Below are 15,714 nucleotides of genomic sequence, written 5' to 3' on the forward strand. Positions count from 1 at the left end.
ATAAAAGGTAAAACTAAAGTTCCTTTGTTTTCCAAAAAATGTATTAAATTTGTTTGGATAATTTTAACATTTAATTTTTTTGTAGTAACTCAGTACAAAACTTGAAAAATTGGAAAATCACAACGTTAAAAAACCTAAAAATTAAAAAAATAGAGAAACTAAAAACTCAAAACGAAAAATTCAAAAATTAAAAATCGAAAAATTCAAAAATGGAAAAATTCTAGCATCGTAGAATTGAAAAAGTGAAAAATTTTAAGTCGTAAATATTATTATTATGCAAATCAAAAATTGAAGAAATAAAAATTGAAAATCGAGAAACTGAAAAATCTAAGGGCCAGTTTATACAATATTTTAACTGAGACTAAGTTGATCGCGCATTTAACAAGGCCATTAGCGACGTCTGATTGGCGTAGAATCGGTCACATGGTAGTTTAACGCGGTGTTAAAAATTAAATCGCAATTAAATATTTAATTGAGGTTCTGTAAACCGGGCTTAATTGTTTTATACTCGTATACTATTTTAATTTTAATAACAAAAACCGACCGATCGGCTATTTAGCCGACCAGTCGCCGACTGCCAGCCGACGATGAAAAACGGTCGAATAGTCGGCTTATCCGACCGGTCGGCCACTAGTCGGTACATCCCTATCGAGAATACATAATGGAAAATTTCATTTTTGAAAAATTCGTCTAAAAATTCTGAAAAAATTCAGGGTATAGATCCCGGCGTGTTGATTCCAAAAAGATGTTTATAGTCACGGAGTAATATTTTTTTAGAATGTATCTATTATCCATTGTTGCTTAAGAATTCTTTAATTTTGTTTAATAAAATTAAGGTTTATTTCTTGAAGTTTGTTTTCAACTGTGTATGATGAAGTTGTTATTCAATTTCCTTTCAGATTTTTGGGAAAATCGCTGATCCGAACAAATCGTTATTCCGAACACACCTTTTTCCCAATTAATTCGGATTATCGAGGTTCTACCAAAGATTAAAGAAAGTACTTTCCCTAATCTTTGGTTCTACTGTACACTATACGTGTAACGAAAACAACCAAATGTCACCCATGTTATGTGAAAAAGAGTATACTAGTTAAAATTGTATATTTTTTTTGTTTAGAACGAATTTCTGGGAGATAGGTAAAATCTCACAAAAATTGCCCCCCCCTAAACGAAATCCTGTGTCCGCGCCTGATGTCCACAACGGTTTATCAAAACTCATTGAAATTTTGTACACAAATAACAGTATTTTTGAACTTTATCCTCTGAAATATTATTCAAATTTTGATCAACATTATTTGTTTTGACAATACAAGGCCAACATGATTTTTTTTAAATAGCACGAGGGGTGAAATTTAATATTTTCTAAAAAAGCATGTTTTTCTGCGTTCGGGAATCTAACACATATCTGTCTTTACTTGTTACACCTATTACACAAAAAATTAGAAGGTCTTTAAATTTAATAAAATCTTACATACATAATCGTTCACAAATTACGGACTTCAATAACACTAGGTCCCAGCCAGCATATATAACTCAAGGTGTTCCGCAAGAGTCTGTTCTTGGACCCCTGCTGTTCCTTGTTTACATAAATGACTTTGCTCCTTCAACACTTGAGCTATTAATTTTGCTGATGATACGACAATTGTAAGTACTCATCACAATGATCAATTACTTATTTCAGACATGGCTAATGCGCAGATACAAGCCACAAACTGGTTCAAAAATAATTCATTACTATTAAATGATGATAAAATAATTCAAATGATATTTACTCTGCACGAACTAGAGTACTTCATGTGTAAGAAATGTAAAGTATGAAGTTTCTACCAGTGTAATAAGGACCATATATTTTTCACTGTTTCAAAGTATTTGTAGCTATGCATTTTAAGCATCGAGATGATCTAAATTTACTTAAAGAAACTACCCTGGGCTCTAAAGCCCATCTAAAGCACAACCTAACTATGCTAGAGCGCATTTTTGAATAAAACGGACTAGGTTGTTTTTGAAATAATAGAAAAAATTATCCACACCTGGGATCGAACTCAAAGCCTTTCACATGCAAAATCAACACTCTATACCTCTGAGGTACATCCCATACATCGTAATAACTTTAATGTCATAGTATTTTTGCAGCAACTATGTACATTTAGCAATAGAAAAATAAAACCCTAATAAAAACATAACAACATAATTCGGAACCGAATACTACAGTTTATAATTTCTAACATAGTGGCGAATTTTTCATGCTTTAAGGTTAAATAAGAAGTTATTTATTTAACTTTTTCTTTAAATTAATTCTTTTCGAACATGTAAGTGATAGTATTTCAACGTCTTTGAAAAGGTAATACAACCTAACAAGACAATAATACAGGGTGTTATTGAAAAGTACGTACAACAAAATTGACAGTTCTTCACGAAGTCTAAGAAGTCTGGAAAACTTATTTTGTGCGACCAAAATTATAAGGGGAAAATTAACCCTTATCCAACCTTTTCAGACGCTACTGAAGGATAAATAGGCAAAATTAATTTATTTTAGTACATCCTAGCAACTGTAACAATAATAAAAAAATGAGAGACCCTTTTGTTGCTACAGAAACGAAACGTGACCTTTTTTTACTTTTAGCATCCCTACTTCGAGATCAATTGCCGATTTTATTTTGTACGTACCTTTCAGTCACACGCTGTATAAAGACAAACGACAAACTACATGGCTCAAGTACAGAGACGGGTTAAATAATAACACAAGTATAATAATAGTAAGCAAAATCAAGGTATATTTGTCAACTACAAGTACATAAGTACAATGAGCGGACGTCATAAAATTGGTGGTGGGGATGATTAGCCAAATTTTGGTTAACGTTATACCATCTGCATCTTTTTTTGGAGATTATCTCTCTAACAAAAAGCGACACAGTCGGTGGACAGACAGAGAAACGGAAACGGAAGACCTATTTTTTCGTACTCTATTGGTCATGATACATGGACAAACTATGAAAATAGCTAGTCCCATGATGGACTCGATTACAATACTTCCTCAGCTTACGCTCGAGAAGTGAAACATGCGTAAAATGAAGGCAAATATAAAGAAATAGAATAAATAGTACAATAGTTATTCCACAACCCTGCTACTAGATAAGATTTAAGTTGCAAATATTGAGTCCGAATGCAGTTCACTTGGTAGAAGATGTCATATATATCTCACAAAGAAAAATCTAAATATCTAAATAGTAAAATGTTTCAACACAAACAAATTGAAAGCTGTAATTTATAACTAAAAATACCTTGTCAACATACATATTGCTAAATTATAATCACACATTTACACAACAAACACAGCCAGCTGTTATTTATATGTTTATTTAAATAATTACAAATAACCATATAACTTACGTACATTTTACACAACACGCTACATTTTGACACTAATGGCACTAACGTGACAAACATTACCATGAATCAACTTTACATAAATACATAGTTGACTTAACAATGATACATAGGTTCTTAGAACCATCAAAGTTGCATTAAATAATTGTTTTAACGTAATTGCAACATGGACTTTTGCCGCTTAAATAATGATGTTGGCATTGACTGTTGACCGTAATTGTCAAACCGAACAAGGTGTTGGCAACATTAAACTTCGATGGTTACTAGATGACTTCTTTCTCGATCGTAACGATTATGATTTTGAAATTATTGAGAATGCATCAGAAAAAACCAGTTCTTAATTTAACCGAATTTGTGTCTCTTGTCGTTTATCAGATCCCAAGAGTACGAAACAAAAAATAAAGCCTGAATTTATTATTAAAGTTAATACAACAATTGCGTATGCAAACAGTCATTGAACGCCATTCTTATATATCCTGTCCGAACAATTTTCTCTAATGTTGACCAGGAACGAGTTCGCCGTTCGATCGAGTCGTTAGAATCGCATTTGATAAACAATCAATGTAGATTTGTCCCGCCGCCTCCACCACTCCTCGCCCCGCATGTTTTCATCCGTAATCCTTTTAAAATTTGTCGGCTTATTGGGATTTCTAGCTTGTTCGACAGTAATTCTTTAAACCCGTATTTCGAAACTGACAAAGTGTGTCAGCACGCCACGGCTACAACCGAAAAAATCCATTGCCTAGGCTTCTCTCCGTCGTAATGCACTGACATAAGCTCCGACTTGAAATTCTGACTGAAGAGGGAGACGCAAACAGTTTTTCTGATTCTTAAAATAATAATGAAATAACAACAGAATTAAAAAAAAAACTGTCCTGATGAAATTAAAGGACATAATTAGCATATCCTCAATGTTGCAAATGAATAAGTGTATAACAGCGTGATCAGTAGTTACTATTTCAGTTGGTATCAATAAATTTTGCTTGAAACTGGTAGACCTGTCACCTCACCTTACTTCATGTTGACACAACTGACATAATTGACAGAGATATTTCATTTGCACCAAAATTTGTTACAGATTATTGTTAAAATGTCATAACCTAACTATCTTAAGAGCTTAAAATTGACATAGCTCCGAACACTGAAATCAAATTTGCTAATAGCAGCACAAGACAATGATCTTGTAATTTGTTAATTCTATTGCTAACTCAAACAGTATTTGTTGATCACGCTGTATTACATAATAATAAATAACACCAGCCTTATTAACTGACGTATTTTTGATATATACAATGTACTTTTATTTTAATAACTTTTAAATAAGTACTTCCGAAAATTCTTGCTTTCCCAAAAAACTATTGTAGCAGTATCATTTTGACAGACGTCTGATTTTCTTTTCTTGTGCAATTTAAAGTAACCGTTTTAAATTAAATTAAAATCAATACTTGAAATTAATAAACATTTAAAAATTTAGAAAACAAATCTTTTCCGTTTTAAAGAAACGAACCTTTTCATTACTGGTCACACAGTCAAATTAGAGATTCAACGAAATTATTTTTGACAATAAGAGACAGCATTTAAAGTACTCTGTTCAGAATTTCTATTCCATCAAGGATAAAAACAGAACGTTCACATTTTTTAATTTATATTAATTTACCCATATTTTCCATTATATTATACAAGATCATATTTATTAGATGTATTTTAGATTGTCTGTATTCATTAAATCAAGATTTTTAACTCACGATGTATTATAAACACTTTACTAAAACAAAAAAAAACAGTGTGTTTAATTAATTATAAGTATAACACATTATGTTTTAAAAAATTCTCGATTTTCATTGAAATAGAATGTAGTTGTCTAGACGGAACTTCCCTGCCCTCTGAAGTATTATCAAATAAATCCAGTTTCTTAGATAATAATATAATTTATAAAATTTGATTTTACGAATTTTATATTTTATGACAATCTCTATACAATAAAATAAAGTGTTATAGTAAAAATAAATAAGCATGCTATGGTATGTTTCAAGTGAGTTTTTCATATTAAAATTTGGTAACGACGTTATCGACTTTTCAGCAAAGACACTGGACCACTAAGTTTGACATACACTGCCAAATTAAAAAAAAATACGATTAAAGTAATGTTTTGTTTGACAAATCAAATAATTTTGACAAAGTTTTTCAAATCAGGAGCGTACAGTCAAATTACTATTATGATATTTAAAAAAAAGTAACTAAAACTTTGTTATGTCAAAGTGGTCCAGTTTTCTATGGCCGCGACCGTACAGTGTAATACTATTAACAGTACTCCTAAAATTACTGGAAAATGAGGTAAGTGGTTTTTAATTTATTGAATAAAATAAACTGATTCATTTATTAATTTTTTTGAGTCACCCCATATAAGCAATTCTAAGAAATATAAATGTAATGTATAAGTGTAGACTCACAATATTTTGCACATTTTAGATAAAATTTATTCAGCAAAATTGTGCGTTGACGTCATCAAGTTTTTGAAGGATTTCAGAGCATTCGGTTTTGAAATTTCTAAATAAATTTGTAAAATAATAATAATAACTTTATCGAGTCCGATAAATAAAACAAGAAAGAACATGATCAAGTGGAAAACAGATGCAGTAAAGCTGGTTTGTATTGTTTTTTTTTTTTTTTTTAATCTGGATATCTGAAGAAAAACATGACGGCGTATTTATAAACCACACGTACAAAAGTAAATATTTTATAAAATTTAAATAAGATTCACTTTGAGATGACGTCGTCAAATTGTTGCTGGGGATGACCAGACCAACATTAGTAGTGTTTTATCATCTACATGATATTCCTAAAATACATCTTTGAGTTCACAACAATTAGTCCAATAGTTTCGGAGATCTTTCTAGTAAAATCGCCAACAGACACACATGAAATTAGCTGTTCGCCGGATGGACCCTAGTACAAGCTAAGGAAGAGCTTCCACAATAGATATAAAAATACTTCGCTTGAATGACTCGTAACTATAAAACGAATAAATAATTATAAAGTTTGCATACATATAATATTACAAGTTTTTGGAAATTTTCATAAGAGAGAATTATGTAGTTATAAAATTACCCGAAATTTACTTATTCTCATATATTACCAGTGGTATTATCTAAAAAGTTGGTCGAACGTTACATCGACCAAACTCCCTTAAAGTACTTTGTTAAAAAACCCCTATAAGTTAAAATAAAGATAATATGTATGTAATGTTAAAGTAAATGTAAAGGCGCATGCTATGCGTATGTTTCAAATAAGTTTTTTTTTAACAAATGTGATGACATCATCATTTGGGGGAGGGGTTAAATAGATATATTTTTATTAAAAAATTTACCATGTTTACGATAATGTTAAAACATCTGCAAGATTTCAAAGCACAAGTATGAACTCTTCATGTTTTGCACATTTTCGATAGGATTTATTCGTCACAAATGTTCAGATGACGTCATCAATTTTTTGGGGGATAAACAGATGTACTTTGATTAAAAATTTACCATGCTTACGATAACTTTAAAAGGTCTGCAAGATTTCAACCCGTGTTTGCAGATTGAAAATTAAATTGCAAAGTGTTATATCATTTTCGCACGTGTAGGAGTATCTTAATGTATACAAATTAAAGTCCATTTTCTATAAAATTTTTAGCTGACATAACATTTTTAGTGGGGATAATTACATAAAGTTTTATTAGCGTTTTACGATCTACGATTCATGATACACATATGAATTTTCGTAGCAATTAATCCGGTAGTTTCGGAGATTATCTGTCTAACAAAAATCGACACAGACAGCAGACAGACAGACAGACGCGGGAGACCTATTTTTTCGTACTCTAAGGGTCCTGACCAATCGAGAAAATATGAAAGTAGCCCACTGAAATCGACTACAATACTTCCTTAGCTTACGCTCGGGAAATAAAAATATATGAAATAAATATATTGAAAAATATACGACGACATGTCATATTTTTTGTTTTAATAAGTTGTTTTAGTATGTTCGAATTTTTACACAAAATGTCTGAAAAAATGAATATGTAAACCACTTGTGTTATCGTTTACATTAGAAATGCCTCATCCAATTTTCCGAAAGTTCTGAAACAATGTTGTATGGCATATATTAAAATTAATATATTTGACTCCATCAAAAAGTTCGCTTCATTTCAAACCGTCACCACCCGCTTTTCAATGCGGCATAGGTTGAGCTTCAAGGGCGCAAAAAGTTTGATTTTTACTTCCAACTCAGCATTACTATTTCGTCGAACTCCATCGATAAAGTCTGCAAATCCGGATATGACAAATAGATAGTTTTGTCCTTCTGGTTCCTCTACCGGGGTGGCATTGAACCTTCTGCCCTCACTAAGTCTGCGCCTGTGTCCTCTGGCAATAAATGCGAATGAAGAATCTTCTTCGGCAGGCGCGGAATCGGCCTTTTATCCCCGCATTTAAATTTAGATTGGCCGGGCCTGATTTGCGGCGGAAGCCGTAGAGGTCGCTGCATTAGTGCTGAAACAGAAGGCGACCAGAAGGCCAATCCTGGACTAAGCCGGGGTGATTTGTCGCATAATTTGAACGCTGGCTTTGTAATGCTCCACGAGCACGAACTGAACACGACTAAATTGCAACAATCTCCCGGAGCTTTGAATAATGCAGGAGTCGGCGGGCCGACCGATGGAGGCGGCGCGGCCGCCGCAACGCGATCCTATCGATACTACTTTCATCTTACGCGCTTTTATTACGGCCTCTCTGGATGTGTTTACTGGCATCCGACCGATGGAAACTAATATATTCGAGGATAACGCCGGATTCGGGAAGCGGTTAGACGGCTAATGCGACTGGATGCACCAGACTGCTGGGGAAATCACACGATATGAGGAAACTGTGGTAATAAAATCAAAATTCCGTGATGAGTAAAAACCAGAAAATTTTTAAAGTATAAACTTGAGATTGTGTCGCCCACTAAAACGAGTTTCTTATAACCGTTTTTTATTTTTTATTTTTTTACTCCTAATGAAAGTCATACGTTATTTTTTGTAGTTAATTTCACGACTTCTGTAAGTACGAGCTTCTTTTGCAAAGGATAACTCCGCTTGTAATTTATTGCTTTTGATCTACTGTTGCCTTGCGTAGGTATTCGTTTTCAAGATGCAGACAATAAAGTCGAGGAAACCAGAGTTGAGCGGCCTAGCAATGGAAACTTATGGATAGACCGCTCAACTCTCGCTTCCTCGACTGTACGTACTGATGTGCAATTGTTCGAACCACCATAAGTCGGGTAGTCGCAGCATCCACACTCTAGGTTTATCTGATAAATGCTTTACGCAAAAGTTGCCTCAAATTTTTTTGTCGGAAATTACAAACATAAAACAAAGTTTATAACTAACCACTAAAACACCATTTTTGAATTGTTAATAACATCACCGTCATTTATCAACATGAGGTAAAATGATCACCTAGCAATTACATGTAACAAAAAAAATCATTTTACATCAAAATTAGAACACTAGTGTAAGATTTTGGAAGAAATGTGTTCTTTTGTTTTAACTTTAAATACGTGTCGAGCCTTGTGGACTACTAAGTATAAATTTTCTTCCACGAAAAACTTTCAAATTTTTGGGTTAGCATATTTGGATAGGAAATTTCTAAACTAAAACTGATTTATCTGACACCTCTAGCAATGTGATGATATATTTTCCAAAAAATTATTTAATTTATGTTTTTTGAAAAATACACTCTCCAATATCATTTTGTGTCGTTGTTTCAGAGTGGAATGCGTACAACTGTTCTGTAAGCCAATTTATACTATCAATATTTGTTGGCTGAAAATTTTATTAAATGAATCTCACTTAAAATATTCAGCGAGAGATGGTCCTTTTTCACAGAACAACTGTTGTGCAGAACTGTTCTAAAAGATTTTATAATTTTTATAGTCTCGAAAAATATATAACACACTTCTTTCAAATCTTAGAAATCTCAACATTTAATTACAAAACATTAACTAAAACTAATTTCTTCATGCACCTACAGAAAGTTTATTGGAAAACTGACGTTGTATGACTTATGCTCCAGAATTAACCTTTTTTTTAGAATTGACTTCTGAAAAAACAACTACGTTACATATTTGTCTACCGAAATTAGTGTATATATATCCACCAAAACGCTGACATTGCTTCAAAAGCGTATTTTTAAATGTCACTAGACTTATGATTAAATTAATATCGATCTTCTTGAGTTTCTTTCATTACCCTAGTCTGAAAAAAGAGAACATCCATTTTTAATGATATGCCTACTGTGAAACGTGGAGAAACCTGAAAGTTGCTATTCGTCAAATAAATCTATTGGAGTACTCGTTTATACCACTATTGTTCAACAAATAGTTTCCATTATAGAGCAATACAAAGTAAAGACAGAATACAAAGCAATATAAAATAAAATAGGAGTACAAACTTAACTGCGAATTGACGTAATAACTACCGAATGACTATTAATGTTTGTGATTTTTTTGTCAGGTTGGCAACATCTTTAAAATTTTATGATGGCATACCTGTTTGCCAAATGAAAATTTTAGTCACCAATTCAGCAATTTCCATTTTCTTTCTCATCACATTTGTTATTGTCAAAATTGACAGGTCTGAACTGACATGCTAACATTACTGTCAATAAATCAGAACGGCCAACACAATTTGCTTCAGTCGTTAATAGTCATCCGATAGTTAACAAAGCTTGTGTTTCAGTTTTTGCTAACTACAGTTCTAACTAATTACTAGTGTTAAAATAACAATAGGAAATTCTGTAACAAATAAATGCTTAAGGGTATTACTCTTAATGAAAAAATATGTCGTGATCTAGCCGATTACCAAATTATTCATTGTCTTATAAGTAGGTACACAGATGGACACTAAACGGGAGATCCTCTATATCTCATTAATTATTATTCGACATAGAAAAAAAGTCAAAAACCAGTGTTGCACGGTTCTTTGAGGACTATACTCTAAAATAATTTTTAACTATATAGAGTGGTCTGCTTTTTTAGGTTAACACACAACTTTATTTTAATGAAATAACCTATATATCTTTACATATTTTGATTGATCTCTTCTTAGGCTTTACAACCACAGTTTACATTTGGAATTCCGATACGGCATTGCCACGTTATTCTCTCTTAATTTTTTTGAACATTGTTGACGATGGACTGATTCACAAAAAAATCCCAATAGGGTTATTTTTAATGTATGTCCTAAAATATTTTCTAAAAGGATCAATAAAGGCACGCGCTATGTTGTGGTATTAACCAAATCAACTTTTATTATACAGAGTGTTTATAAAAAATCCTAAAACTTTACAATTTACAAATATCGATATTTCAGTTTTTTCACATCCTCCTGCAATTTTAACAATAAACTGTGGTTGTAAACCCTAAGAAGATGTCAATTAAAATAATTAAAAACTTATAGGTGTTTCATTAAAAAAAAACTAAGTTGTGTGTTACGCCTTAAAAAGGGCGCACTTTATATAGTTAAAAATAATTCTAGAGTATAGTCCTCAAAGACCGTACAACTTTGGTTATTAACTTTTTTTCTATTTCTAATAATAATAATTAGTGAGATATCAAGGAACGCTTGCTTAATGACCCACCCTGTATGGTATAATTAATAATTATTAATTTGGTTAGAAAACGTCCATTCAATCTTTGTTGATTGATGATAGTGACCCCATTTTATGCCTTTGTAGTAACTCCAGGTAATATAGCAGCCTGCACTAAGATAGACACACCCTCATAAAATGACACAGAGTTCAATAACCGTCTTTGAACTTTTTCTAGTCGTAGAACCTATATTATCCCGGTGAAGCATATTCCAGTTTCGAAAGAATAAACGGGAAGTATAAAGTTTTCAGTGTGGCTGAGCATACTGATAGATAAATACCGGGTGTAAAAAAAACATATGAATTTTACATGTAAACACAAAAACTTGAAAATAATGGCTCATCTAATTATTTAGAGCGAAATATTAAATACAAATATTAGAGAATAAAAAACTGTATCTAAATCCTTTTTTGTAACACCTTATGGTATTGAAATAAAAGAAGAAAAATTCGCGATTTCTGATAAAATAGTACTAGCCACGAAATGTGATAATTCATTGACAGTTTATTAATTTGTCACTAATTACTGAATTTTACGCGTTTTGTTCTTGCACGTTACGACGCGTAGCCAGACCGGAAATTTTCAGGAATTCTTGCAGTACCCAAACCGACAAATTTCAAGACCATCAACAATCGAAAGACTCCTACAAGTTTAAATTGCACGTTTGTACTGTAAACAAATACTGCAGGTGGCAACGGAATATTCCTGGTGCTAGTATAGAAAAAATTGAAGCTGTTCTTGTGTGTGAACATTTAATCTAAGTTAGTTTTATTTCAATACCCTAAGGTGTTACAAAAAGAGTAAACAATGATTTAGGTACAGTTTTTTGTTCTCTATAACTTTTGTATGCAACATGTGGATCTAAAATAATTAAGGGACCCCATATTTGCTAATTTCTGCTTTTACATGTACAATCCTTATGTTCCAAAAACGATTCTACAGCCGGTATGTTGTAAACCTAGTACTTTAATTGCACTGCTGCGAATATGGTTAACATAGTCAACAAACGTCAACTGATCGTAAAAAATAATATACAAATCACAAACTTTGGATTTTATATGAAATGGATTGCTTAAACTATTATATAACAATAGATAAGTATCTTCTTTTCTACTAAACAGAACCAAGTAGCATTTATTGATATTTAAAACTAATAACATTTAGTACACCAAACTATTATAATATCAATTGATATCAATATGTTAAAGTAAAACAGTAGCTACTAGATCTTCAAATTTGTTTATATGATTAAATGTTTAAATCATCAGCATTACTAAAACTTTACAAAACAGAAAATCGGGTAAATCATTAGTAAATATATCAAAGAAGGTAGGACCCTTGCAAAATTATTTATGATGGTAATTAAGGGGCAGTTAGATACATCAAAATTGTTACCTTATTAAAAAAGTTAAAGGTTGATTTAGAATTGAAGCAACGTTCCCAATGTAAAAGTTTGTTAAGCACTGATTAACAGTAAATATATTTATAAATTTTTTCATAATTTAGGAAACCTTGCATTCTTCAGTTCAAGTTAATATATATGTATTATCAGCACTCATAGATTCACACGTATTAACCATACAAATTTCAAAACTGTTTCACATTAGATTTGATAGATTGTTTAAAATAAATAAACAAATAAACAATCCATTGCTTTAATTTGAAGTTTCATTAATTTGTAAGTTAAATTCATTTAGCTGAACCGGATTTTTAATGGCTTCTGTTTCCGCCAAAACAGTCTTTCAGTTTCGTGTTCCTGAAAATGTCCGATGTAAACCAATAAGAACAATCATAGTTACTGACCGAATATTTTGAAATTGAAAATCGTTTATCAAATATCTTGGAAAAGGTGAATAAAAATTAATTAAAGCAATATTAATATTTGAATATTTTCCGATAAAAAACAAATCGAGATTCATCATACAACGTAAAAAAATGAGTCCTTCGAAAATTATTGACTGCTTGAGGATTTTAGAAATGTAGTGTTAATGAGATTTTTTACTTATAATGAAATGAATAATGCACAGTTGTTATTCCATTGATGTTACCAAAAATAAGATCGAGTTTTTTCCATGCCGATTGACATGGACATAATCCAAGAAATCACCTCAATTTGTTAAAATAACTGCCTTGTAAATGTTAGAATTTTTTGAAAATTTGAATAAATTAAAATAGCCTCAGAGTTATTACTCTAACTTTACGAAAAGGAAACGGCATTCCACTCAACAAACATTTTTAACTTAAAAACATTTTTAAAATGTTCGCTAGACGCTAGAAAGATAAACTTTGGTTTTAGTCGGATCAAACGTTCGTACTCGCGCAACACTACAAATAACATCACAGGCATCATCCAGCTTACCTACATATTTATTTACAGCAGACTGCTTACCCAGCTCAGATTGTTTATTTTTATTAACGTCTAAAGTCTTTTTAATCCACATACTACAACGTTGTTCTTAAGTTCTTCCATTTTAGATACTTCCTGAATAGGTACTTTTTTCACGTTCCAATACCGGTATTAACGTAGTCGATGTTCCCTATTGACCGAGAGTCGTTTTTAATTCCCAAATTCTAAGCTAAAGCTAACTTATACATAGTAGCTTAAGGTTCATCGAAATTTTGACAAGTTTTTATACTAGTACACTCCTGACAATACCAATTTAATTATATCTCCCACCACGAAATATCAGTTGGTGAAACAGCGTAAGGTTTGGTACAAATAGGACATTGAAGGATATAGTCTAGTCAAAACACCTTAAATTGTGATTTTGTCTAATAGTAGTAACCTTATTTTCGCGTATATTACGAATTGTCATGGATTTTTTAATGCAAACACTAAAGGGTTCATTGGTGTCTTTATATTCTTAAATAATAAAAGTAAACATTTAAACCTATACTTTGTTGTAACCTGTAGACAGATTTTTCCGAAACTCGGCAGCCAATTTCGTTTTCCTTTTTTTCTTCAACTTCAACACATCTTTGTTGTTATGGAGATAATCTAATACATTTATTAGTATAACGTGTTTCTTTTGGTCACTGAATCTATTCATTGTACGATCGTAATTAAAACGTCGGAAAACGAAGACTCAGTAGTAATAAAGAACGAAAAACCAAGAATGATTTAAACTTTATTGCAAAATATCTTTGTTCTCATCCTAAAATATATTCTGCATTGTTCTGCTACTGCTAAAAAGTTTATTTTTTTTTTTTTTAATGTCGGAAAAATATTTAACCGGATCAATTGACGACGACAGACAACAAACCTAGGTTCATAATAATTTAACATCTACGATTTCACTATCAGATTTAGTAAATTTAATCCAATTTGGTGCTTTCGAAAACCACAACCTGTCCAACTGTAGATTCTTCAACTCCCAGTTGTTCTCCAATATCTTTTTGAAAACAATGATCTACCAAGCATTTCAATAAAATTTGTAACCTCTGGAAGCTTGGCAGTTAATTCATTTTGTCCAAAAAATATTCTAACGAATATTCCAACGAACATTCAGTTGTTCGAAACTGCACCAAAAACATGAGGTGTTTTACTATTGATACCTTTTGCATGTGATTGGTAAAGAATACAGGATATAGGAGTAAATAATATATGGTCGATGTACTGGTTTTGGGAACGTTGATTCTATCGACACCTGTTCGTAACCGATAAATCAATAAAAGAAAATATATTTATCGAATGTCATCTAAAATTTTTATATTGTAAGTTGTCATTCACAAAGCACTTGTAAACGAAAATTCATAAATTAACTAAACTGCTTTCCGTAGTACACCGTAGTATCCGTGCCCCTCTATATTTTAACTCTTATTGGTATTGTTCTTTGGTCTTTTGCTGAACTGGCATAATAATCTTTTTTGCTCAAAATACAGTGGCGGTCACAAAATCTTGGACGTCATTTATCTGACATTTTGAAAATTTTTATGTAGTCTTATTGTTACTTTGACATTTGAAATTTAAAAGATATACTACGTTATATCCAGCGCCAGCATGGCCGTGATGTCAAAAGTCACAAAACTGAAAAATTAAGGTTACAATACTTAAAGGTGTTTTACACTTTGTAACAATGGAATGGCAATGACGTTCAAAATTTTGTGGCCGCGATTGTACACTTTTTTAAACTACGAATTAATCAATAATGTTCTGTATTTTACACGCGTAATAAAGTACATAGTCGATTTTGGTTCAGAAATTAGACAGCTGTTAATATCTGTACAAACTTATGTCAAAATAGGTGAAGCCGATGGATATTAATTCCTATCAGAAAAGAAATATATTGATTTCTTGAACAAATCTTGCAAATTTTGTTAGTTAAATTCCAAAATAAAAAAAAAATGCATCAATTGACCTGAGATCGGACATCACTATCTTGACATTTTTAAAAAATGAATGTAATCTATGATTTATTGTCATTTTGACGTTTGAAGTTTAAAAGATTTGTCGCGTCGCATCCAGTATCGCATGCCTACAGTGTCAAAAATGACAAAACTGAAAAATTAAGGTTACAATACTTAAAGGTGTTTCACACTTTACGACAGTAGGTACAATGACATTGACGACCAAGATTTTCTGGCCGTTACTGTATGTCCTATTGGTGACAGTTTTGGGTACAAAAAAATCTTATCAAGTTGCTTATTCTCGTTGCA

At 31.7% G+C, this 15,714-nt stretch overlaps 1 protein-coding gene across 6 annotated transcripts in view; it reads right to left on the minus strand.

Annotated features, from left to right (window-relative positions):
• Positions 1–15,714, minus strand: part of LOC135126826 (uncharacterized protein) — a 212,987-nt gene that overhangs the window by 164,447 nt on the left and 32,826 nt on the right. The window lies entirely within an intron of this gene.

The sequence above is a fragment of the Zophobas morio genome, unplaced genomic scaffold (assembly GCF_036711695.1).
Source record: "Zophobas morio isolate AGI-343-1 ecotype UQ-CSIRO unplaced genomic scaffold, CSIRO_AGI_Zmor_V1 ptg000011l, whole genome shotgun sequence".
Lineage (NCBI taxonomy): Eukaryota > Metazoa > Arthropoda > Insecta > Coleoptera > Tenebrionidae > Zophobas > Zophobas morio.